The 11,385-nt window shown below is 38.1% G+C and overlaps 1 pseudogene; it reads left to right on the plus strand.

Annotated features, from left to right (window-relative positions):
• The first annotated feature begins 3,173 nt into the window (after positions 1-3,173).
• LOC107793395 (L-ascorbate oxidase homolog) lies at positions 3,174-4,131 on the plus strand (annotated as a pseudogene).
• The last annotated feature ends 7,254 nt before the right edge of the window (positions 4,132-11,385 follow it).

Genomic DNA, 11,385 nt, shown 5'->3' on the forward strand with positions numbered 1-11,385 from the left:
TACGACCCGGTCCATTTCAAACCGGGTCGACCCAATCCATAACCCAAAATACCCAACACCCCTATCTCCCTATCTTTCATTTCACAAAAAAAGAAAAAAAAACCCTAAACCTAATTAGGCTCCAAGCTACCCGCCCCCCTCCCTCTTCTTCTTCTCCAAAAGCCTAGCAGCCATGGATGCCCCCCCTTCGTTGCTTCACCACCATCACCTCCGGCAACCATGATTGCCTACCGCTGCTTCGTCATCTTCTTCGGCACGCAGCGAACCAGTCCAAAACGAGCTTCACCACCGGCAACTATGGTTGCCTCCCTCGCGACTTCCTTCGAACCAGCACCCCCCCCCCCCTCGTTGCTTCACCACTGTCACGTCCAGCAGCTCGACCAGATCCACGTCGAACGACCATGGCTGTCTCTCCCTCGTCTTCAACCACACGCAACTACTCCAAGCTCATCCACGACTGCGTGTGGTTGCTCCTGCTAGTCCGTCGACCTCCCATGTGCGTCTCTACTGATGCCTTCTGCTACGTCTAGCCATGGACGACCACGGACTGCCCAGCATGTTCAGCAGTAGAAGCCGCTACTGCTTCACCGCCTCCTCGACGCCACTGCTTCGTCTTCAAACGACACCAAACGACCATCTTCTTCGATCATCCGTTCGTGGTCGTCTTCGGCGTCAAGTTATTTTGGTGCGATAATTGTTTCCGGGAAGATTTGTTTTCGTTCGAGTTCGTCGTCGTTCCGATCCGGTTAGTGGGTTTAAGTTTCATTTCTGCCAATATTTTGTTTTGATATTCTCGGATCTGAAATTAGTAGATGTTTGATTCTTGTTTTTCGTTCATGTTTATCGTTTCTTGATTATTGCTTCAGGTTGTTTCATTTGTTCTAGTTTATTTTTTAATATAGAAATTTTTAGTTTAATTATAATATTGTTAGATTTAAGTTGAAGTTCAAGTAATTATTTCTTTAGTTTGTTTTTATTCATTTAAAAGGATTTAGTTTTAATATAGAAATATGTTAGTTTGATAACTTGAATCTTTCGTTTTGATTGTAATATTGTAAGATTTAGTTTGAGGTTCAATTGGTTATTTAATTTAGTGATTTGAATCTGTTTATTTGTTCCGTTTAAGCTTAATTTGAATTTAAACTCAGTAATTTGAACATGCTTGTTTGTTATTGTTGTTGAATCTGAAAATAGGATGTTGTTTAAAAATATTGTTCAGTCAAAATAATTCTGGTTGTTTCTTTGTTGTTCATCGTTTAATTTGAATTTGTTGATTGAATTGGATTAAGGATTGGTTATAGCTGCTATATTTTGGTTAATTGATGAGGTGAATTGGTTATAGCTATTAATTGGATTTTAGTTTTTAGACAATGTTTGAAGTTTGAACAGCTTTTTGAATCAGGCCAGTAACAATAGTTTTAGGGGTAATACGGGAATTAATCAATTGTAGATTTATTTAATTTGAAGTGCTCCGTCTACTAGGCTTAATAATATTAAAATATTGTAGTGGGGGACAAGACAAAATGATGTAAAGCAAAAAAAAAGGGGGGTTAATGATGATGTCTTCTTTGACCATTCAAAAAGGGGGGAACCGTGGGGTCCGTGTTGACTACTTTGACTTAAGTAAAAATCAGAAATAGTATAGGTAGTAATAAAAAGTTAAAAGTTATACATAGTAGAAGAATATTGGGGAAAAAGTAAAGAGGTAAAAAGAAAAAGGTAGTCTTGTTTTGGGTATAAGAGGACTCATTTAACACTTAGAGAGGGGAGAAGAGAGAAAAAAGAAGAACGGAGGGAGAGAGAGAACAAAACTAAAAAAAAAAATTCTACTTTCCTTCATTGTTTGAAATCAGCATTAATTGCTATTGTTTCATCGAAGATTGAAGCTTCTTTCTTGGGTTACTACTCTACCGGTTTGCAAACTCTGTTACTGGTCTATTCCGGTGTTGCTGGACTGTTGTTGTTGTGCTGTATTATTACTACTGCTGCTGATTCTCATCTTCCTCTTCTCTTGTATTCAATACCAGGTACATGGCTGTAACCTTGTCGATATTGTAAGCTGAAAATGTGAAAGCATGAATACATATGAAGAATGGAACTTTGAAGTTTTAATTTCGCTTTTTCTTCGTTTCTTTTACTGATTGTATTTAGGCTATTTCATGTATTACTGTTTAATAATTGGAATAACAGGAAAATGACATAAGTTGGTCTTTAGTGAATCAGCTTGGCAAAACGGGTTAATTCATTAGCTATGAAGGTTTTAATATGGTCAACAGTAGGTTAATCATGAATGGGTAGCTAAATTTATTTAAGGCGTGATTTGAGTTCAAACAAGACTAGATAATGTCTAAGTTTAATAAACTTTCTAATAAGCTTTAGTAATTATGGTTAAATCTAGTTTCAAATGGTTGTGAATAATAAATTCCAATAGTTTTTTTATACAACAATGCGAGCTTCAATCTAACTATATTTGATTTCTTTTGAATATTAGTTGTCGAATTTCTTATTTTATTTATAATTTCGAATTTTCTTTTTTTTTTAGTAAAATTCCTTTCCATTAATATTTGTTTTTATCTAGCAATTAGTATATTAGGTTTTCTTAATTTTTTTAAAAGCTCCTAATTAATTAGGATTTTCTTTCTTTATTTTAGAGACTAATTTTAATATAAAAATGTAGTCATTTAAGGATTATCCATTTAAAAAATAAATGAGATGAGCCTCACCTAGTAAAACGTATAGATTGCGGGGCCCTCACAAATGTATGTATTAATTACTTAGAACTCGGGATCGACCGCTTAGCGAAATTCACGGCTTTTTCCAAAAATAACCATGCGCTAGTCGTTTTAGGCACACATTCTAATAATTTTACCTTCTTAAACTCGGGTGTGCATTTCATGCGACCCAAATCCAAATCCCAAAATATTGAATAAAATGTGTTCCGGATTGCGGGTGCATTTCATGTGACACAATCCAAAGACATGTTTTAAACGATGTTCACATTCTTAAAAATAAAAAATAAATAATAATAATAATAATAATAATAATAATAATAATAATAATAATAATAATAATAATAATAATAATAATAATAATAATAATAATAATAAAAGCGGCTAAAAGTTAAAATTCGCACATAGGTTCAACATGTATTAAATCAGATAATCAAGCCGAATATGACAGTTGAGCGACCGTGCTACCAGACCAGATCCATACGTTGGAATCTAACTGCAAGTGGACCAAGGCCAAATCCTCAAGGTTCTTATCATTATGGGTTGATCAAGCCTTCGCGTACAATCATTCTTGCCAACTCTGCCCCATATATAAACGGCAAACAGAGATATGCTATCAACGGTGTCTCGTATGTTGATCCGGACACACCATTAAAGCTGGCTGATTACTTCAAAATTGGAGGAGTCCTTAACCTTGGTGGCATCTCTGACCAGCCTTACAATGGAAATGGTTATCTTGGAACCCCTGTTATGGCTGCTAACTTCAGATCTTACGTTGAGATCGTTTTCCAAATTGGGAGAACTCTATCCAGTCATGGCACATTAATGGCTATTCTTTATTTGTTGTCGGTATGAATGGTGGACAATGGACTCCAGCGAGCAGATCGCACTACAACTTAAGGGACACAGTTGCACGTTGCACCACTCAGGTTTACCCCAAGTCATGGACTGCAATATACATGGCATTGGATAATGTAGGAATGTGGAACATAAGGTCTGAGGATTGGTCAAGGAGGTATTTGGGACAGTAATTCTACTTAAGAGTTTACTCCCCATCAAATTCTTGGAGAGATGAACTTCCAATACCAAAGAATGCTCTCCTTTGTGGCGGAGCTAGACATCACCACACTAGGCCTCTTTGAAACAGTAATATTTCTAATTTTCCGTCACGAGAGGGTGACCGGCTTATATCGTGTAAACCAAGGGAAAGAATAATCTGGGAAGAGTGAAGACGCTGAGTTTGAGCTATGACTTATAGTCTTTTCTTCTCTTTCTATATGATATGTATCCTATTTTCTGTTGTTGTAATTGATGGAATGTATCATTTCACATTTCATTTTTTTCTCCAAATTTTTGGTTAAATGCCAAATAGATAAGCAGGGAATAACTTCTTTACTTCAAAGGAAGAGTATATCTTTATTTAGTAAGTTCTTAATCCCATTGCTCCTGAACAAATGACTATGAAAAAGAGTCGTGTGGCGGAGCCAAACTAGAAAAGGTACGTCTGATCTAATGACCGATCAACATGTTTATGAGGAGAAATTATCACGGAATGAACTATATGTAATGAAACTTAGCCAGAGTGATGGCTGAACATGATTTGGTAAAAAAAAAAACATTAAATAAGCAATCAAGTCTAAGTACAAAAATATGCTTATTTTGGGAAAGGATTCAGTAAGGAAAAATATCATAATAAAGGAAAAGAATCAATTAACTTTAAATAGGCAAGTGAAATTAGAGTTCATAAAAGAAAAGTTCTGAAATCAATCACAAGATCGAGATCAATCAAGGAAGTAACATGCTTCTGCACTTTAGTATTTAAACAGAGTGAGTAGAGACACCAGACATGTGAGGCCAAACCCATTGGCAAAAGAAACAGCATACAGAAATAGGCATAAGGTTCAGTAGTAAAACAAACATTCGAAGCATAGTAATCAAGTAGGTCAAGTCACATTGAGTCAACAATGGAGAAAACAAAGTATCAGAAACATGCAAAGGTCTCACAGTAGTAGACAAGAAAACCTTTTGAAAAGTTAGGGTTTCAAGCATAGTCGAATTTTAAAGATAATAAAACCCAGAATTATAGGAATCACACAAAGAAAAAGAGATTCTGAAATAAGGAACTTCAAATCGGGTCAGGTATTCAAAAGAATCGTTTCAGACCCAAGACATAGGGTTTTTTTCAACAATAGTCGAGCTTAAAAGATGATAAACAAATAAATCGAACAAAAACTTAACCAAACAAGCACTCATCTAACAAACAGCCAAAAGAAATTAGAGTTTTTTTAAACATGCTAACTCAGATAGAAGAACAACATGAGAAAAACATAGCAAGATTAGAAACACGTTAAAATCAGAGAATAGATTTTGAAATAACTTAAAAAAAGAACCCTAATCAGAAAAGATAAAGAGTCGTTTTGAGAGAAAAGTTAAGGAAACTTCGAGAAAATTCTTAAAAGTTCAAGGTAAGCACAGATCTAAGGTAGATCTGGAAGAAATCGAAAAGATCTTAGAGATTAGGGTTTCAGAAAACCCAGGAAGGTGAGAAAGGTCCTGAAATTTACCGATCTAACCAGGAGAGTCAAGGATCTGACTCGAGTGGCCATGGCTGGACGGAGAAAGGTTAAGGATGACCAAAGAAGAGCCATGAACTGAAATCGAATAAGGACTGGACCAGACTCCTTTAAGGTCTCTCCTTGAAACCATAAGAACAAATACATAGAAACCATGGAAGGCTATTATATGCCTCAAATGACTACGGAAGGCCATGGATTAGGTAGGTATTAGGGTGGGGTGAGAGGGCGGCGACTAGGGTTCATGAGTGTTTCAGAGAGAGTTGAGAGAGGAAGGGGGTTTCAAGGGCGACGTTAGTTGGGAAGTGAATTAGGTTAAGGACTTGGTTTGGGTTAAAAATGGTAAGGGCAGCCGGTGGCCGTTGATCTAAATGATCAACGGCTGGGATTTAAAGGGTTAGGTGGGGTTTCGGGTCTGGGTCGGTTTAATTTTGAAATTGGGTCGGGGTAAATTGGTTTCAAATTGGGGTTCAAATTAGGCTGAAATTGAAATGAAATCTGGCTAGATTTTAAATAGCCATTTCCCCATTTATTTTATAAAAAATAGCAAATTAAATTCTAAAAATAAATTGAAAGTACTAGAATGATTTATAAAATATAGTTATATATTTAAAAATACTGGACTTAATTTTATAACCATAAACGCAATTAAATCTTAAAAGAGGCCAATATTGCAATTATATGCAATTTTGCTTTAAAAATACTAAATTAATTTGTAAAAAAAATATGCAAAAATTATCTTAGCTATATTTTAGCATAAATATGAGAATCCAATAAATGAATCACCAAAATGATAATTTTTGGGAATTATTATTGGTTTTTTTATGAATAAAATAAGGAAATAAAATGGTTTAAAAATCTTTAAAAATTAATAAAAAATAATAAAATATTTGGACATACTTATATATGCATACAAATGATATTTTGAAGGTATTTTGCATATTAGAAAATATATAGGAAAAAATTGGGTATCAACAGTTGTCCCTCTTTATCCGGAAAGGATGAAAGAGTTGTCGGGTAAAGATATGATGGCCAATTTTCACCGAGCGAAAAGGTTAAGAGAGGTTTAGGCCGCGCCCTATCTTCTGAGATGCCTACATATCCCTGGTTTTACAAGAATCATGCCATATGTAGTTCAGGATCCGTCGGCGGAGTATGCCGGTGGAGACTTTTCGAGAATGGACGCAATATCTAGGGTCGAGTGAGTGGCAAGTTTATGAGAAGGGTTAAGATATGGCTGCGGGAACTAGAGCGGGATTGCTCCTACCGAGATGGATGTTGCTCGCCAGTGTACCTGTAATTTAGAAACCCTACCAGCGTATACCGCGCATGAATTTAAACATGATGAAAATTCCTGTTGGACCATGAATGTTGTCTTCGGACGGTTAGAATGACGTCCTTAGACCATGATATCCTGGGCCATGAAGCATATGATAAAGGATTCACAGACCATTAAATGATGCTCTCGGGCTGTGAGGATGGTGCCTCCGAACCATGATGCCTTTGAACAATGATATGCAAAATTAAAAGGGATCCTCAGTCCATGACATTGTGTTCTCGGGCTATGAAAATGGTGCCTCCGAACGATGATGCCTTTGGATAATTTGGCGATCTTTCAGCCCATGAGATGTAGTATGTGACAATCTTTCAGCCCATGAGATGCAGTTTGTGGTGATCTTTCAGCCCATGAGATGCAGTATCAGACGATCTTTCAGCCTATGAGATGCAGTATGCGGCGATCTTTCAGCCATGCAGTATGAGGCGATCTTCCAGCCCTATGTATGCAGATGGAGGTAGAGCTTAACCTCGGATGGCAGAATGGTATCCTTATGCAATGCAAAAATGCATATGGAGACAGCGTTTAGTCTCGGAAGGCAAAATTGTAGCCTTATGCAGTGCAGAAATGCAGATGGAGACAATGTTTAGTCTCAAAACACAAAATGGTAGCCTTATGCAATGCAGAAATGTAGATGGAGACAGCGTTTAGTCTTGGAAGGCAAAATGGTAGCCTTATGCAGTAAATAAAATGGCAAGGGGTAATACAACTTTCTTAGCTGATAGCAGGTTGCGATATTATGACTATTGGGGATATTGTGACACACGGAATGTCACTGGTGTGTATGGATAGCAAATGTGGATAAGTGCAACGGTTTTGAGAGTTGTATTCCCGAACAATGTTCGTCTCGTGAGTGTATAGTATGTTTGATGATTTCACAATCCAAATGTCTGCATCCAAAGAAAAATCGTGAGTTTTGTAAAGGGGGCAGTTAGTTCGTATTCCCGCTTGCTCTGCTTGACCTACTCGGCTTTGATCTAGTGATATTGTTTGTATTATTGTGGTAGTGTTGCTAAACAAGGCAATTTCATTAATAAACATGCATGATTTAGTAAAAAATGTGACATAAGTATATAATTAAGATTAACTTTTTAGATGAACCGACGATTGTGACGCGGTTCAGGACATTGCAACCTCTCTTGCTACGGAATTTTGAGGGTCCTCAAAATTCTGCCCCAGTTTATTGGCTTGATGTTTTTGACCGTTGCTTGCGATGAGTGGCTAAAATTACTTCGGAAATTTGAGGGTCCTCTTCAAAATTATTCCCCAGTTTCCAATTGCGGCGGAAATGAAAATTTTATTGAATTGTGACCGAACCCATAGGGCTGCCTACGTATCCCCTCTTAAACGGGAATTAGGTCAGACGTAGTTCAAATTACATCATATAAGGGAAGCATAAAGATTACACATAGTAGCGCTTGACTACATCTGAGTTGATTGGTTTTGGCCATACTTCTTCGTCCATTTCTGCAATTATGAGGGCTCCTCTTGTCAAAACCCGGTGAACCATGTATGGACCCTACCAATTGGGAGAGAATTTCCCTTTGGCTTCATCCTGATGCGAAAACATTTTCTTCAACACCAGCTGTCCTTGTGTGAACTGTCTCGGCTTGACTTTTTTGTTGAAGGCTCGGGACATTCTATTCTAATAGAGCTGACCATGGCAAACTGCATTCACTCTCTTTCCGTCTATAAGGGCTAGTTGCTCATAACGACTTTTCACCCACTCCGCATCATCGAGCTCAGCTTCCTGTGTGATCCTTAGGGAAGGAACTTCTACCTTAGCGGGAATGAATGCCTTTGTACCATAAACCAACATATAGGGGGTTGCCCCGGTTGATGTGCGGACTGTGGTGCGATACCCCAATAATGAAAATGATAACTTCTCGTGCCACTATTTATGCTTCTCTATCATTTTCTCAATATCTTCTTGATATTCTTGTTGGCGGCTTCTACAGCTCCATTCATTTGAGGCCTATAGGCTATGGAATTCTTGTGTTTTATCTTGAAGGTTTCACACATAGCTTTCATCAGGTCGTTGTTGAGGTTGGATCTATTATCAGTAATGATTAACTCTGGAATTCCGAATAGACAAACAATGCGGTCGCGGACAAAGTCTACCACGACTTTCTTAGTCACTGCTTTGTAAGATGCTTCTTCGACCCATTTGGTGAAATAGTCGATTGCTACTAAGATAAACCTATGTCTGTTGGATGCAACAGGCTCGATTGGTCCAATAACATCCATTCCCCAAGCGGCGAATGGCCACGGTGAGCTTGTTGCATTAAGCTCATTTGGAGGCACCTTTATCATGTCTGCATGTATTTGACAGCGGTGGCATTTCCGGACATACTGGATGCAGTCTGATTCCATAGTCATCCAAAAGTAACCAGCCTAGAGTATCCTCTTGGCTAAGACAAAATCATTCATATGTGGACCGCAGTTCCCAACGTGAACTTCCTCTAATAGCCTAGATACTTCCTTTGCGTCGACACACCTTAATAATCCCAGATCAGGAGTCCTCCTATACAGGATTCCTCCGCTATGAAAGAAATTATTGGACAACCTCTGAAGTGTGCATTTTTGAGTAGGGTTTACAAGCTCTAGGTACTCTCTTTTTTCCAAATATTGCTTGATGTCATGAAACCAAGGCTTTCCGTCTACTTGTTCTTCAACATGGGCACAATTAGCTGGCTGATCATGGATCTTTACTGGAATGGGATCAATGATTCTTGTCCGAATGTTGTCGACGCCCCCTTTTTCTCTAACTGTGTGGTCAGAAATCGGGTATACAACATTGGGAGGACAACTCTATTCCTTTTCGAGAATTGGGTTTAGAAGTTGAAGAGTCGCCACCTAATGATTATAGTGCATTAGGACACTTTTAAGAAGGATTTGAGATGAAGAGACCAGAGATTAGAGTAAGGGCTAGAAATTATCCCGAGGGGAAGGTGTCAGGCACCCCTCAAGATCCACTGGTGTGGTTCCCGGCCATGTTACAATTGTGACTTTACAAGTAAACAATCAAGGCTCAAATAAGGATTCACATATAACATTGCAAACAGGTTGAAAATTTTTGAAGGTAAGTAAAGAGGGCCGAAATTCATGAAAACGAGATTTGAACAGTTTTATAAGAAGAGATGAAAGCAATAAAGGGAGGGGGGGGGTCCTAAGTTTATCATTAATATGGATCACTTCAATGCAATACCCTGCGATCACTCCTCAGAAGAGGGGTCGCACGTGATATTAGCGCATCGGTCATCATATCCATATCTACCCTTCCCACCCCGTTAAGGTGTTAAAAGGGATACAAATAGCAGTTAAGGCTCAAGTTGGTCCCCTTATTCAAAGAAACAAATTATTTAGCATGACTTACAAATACTGGTTCGGTCTGTATTAAACTTAACGTAGCAAGGGTGGCTAACTTATCACATGTTTTTCAGATAAAAGGTCCAAATTAGGCCTGCCTGCTGGTTGTAATTATCAAAACTGATGGAATTATAAAATTTTACCCCAAGACATGCCTAGGCATTAAACAGAACCTATAGGCTTGATATCTATAAGTTTCGGAAATAAAGAAGTAGACTGATTGCAGAAAGGAATTGTCAGTTACAAAAACATAAGTTCTGTAGGTGATTACACATTATTGCTACTAATTTTAGACGAATTGGCGATTCCAGTTAGTTAATAGCTCCTATAGGCATGCTTTCTAAGTGTCACTGATTTTAAACATTGTTATTATTATACAGAAATCCTATAGGTAGGTCATCTATATGCGATTGGTTAGTTGTTTAAATCCTATAACAAGTTTGCCTAATAACGGATGCACATGCAAAATTGCAGAAAATCCTATAGACATGGTATCTATATGAAAGTGCAGAAAATCCTATAGGCATAGTATGAAAATGCAGAGTTTCAGTGATTTGTAAAACGCATAACTTTTAGAGACAGTAATTCCTATAAGCATGATATCTAGATAGGATACAGAATTTCGGAAATGATAACCCCTATAGGCATGACATCTACCCCTTGCATGCATAGTTCCCTGTCCTTTTCCACTAGCCAACCCCAAATGTTTATTACAAGATTATTACAGACCAGAATTAATCAAAAAATAAAATACATCCGAAATCAGAATTCCAACCAAAGAGGGCCTAATTCAGACTCCCAGTCTGACATATGTAGTAAACCATCTTTCAAGGATCCAGGTTCTGAAGCCTTCTCTTATTTGGGATGTGTCAAAGTTCCAAAGAGCTTCAAGAGCTCCAGGCAGTGCTTACACCCCAAACACCATTCCAGAGTTATAGTAAAGTGGAGTGCGGAAAAGCCAGCCCTTAGGCATCCAAGTTCAGAGGGAGCTCCAGGGTCCCAAAGCATGGCTTACCATAGAGGGGCAAAACTTAGAACTAGGAATGAGTGCAAAGTGAAAGAGGGATTGGGGATCCATAGCAAATGGTGGTCATACCCAGCCATAGGTGTTGACTGGCACACCCTTGACCATATGTTAGGTCCAAACAAGTTAAGAGCAGACCTTAGAGGTCAGACCTGAGTCTAGATGGTGATTAGGACACCGCAATACCCAAATCAGGCTCAGCATATAAAGGGGAAAAGGGAAGTGGGAATTGGTTCGAGTAAAGGTTTCAAATGAACCTAGTTCAAAGTCATGGGCAGCAATAACAGAGTGCTGTCATGGCTAGAACTGTACTCTCATACAAAGGAGTAAAGGGAAGGGATTCACATGAGAAGA

The sequence above is a fragment of the Nicotiana tabacum genome, chromosome 22, assembly GCF_000715075.1.
Source record: "Nicotiana tabacum cultivar K326 chromosome 22, ASM71507v2, whole genome shotgun sequence".
In the NCBI taxonomy this organism is placed as follows: Eukaryota; Viridiplantae; Streptophyta; class Magnoliopsida; order Solanales; family Solanaceae; genus Nicotiana; species Nicotiana tabacum.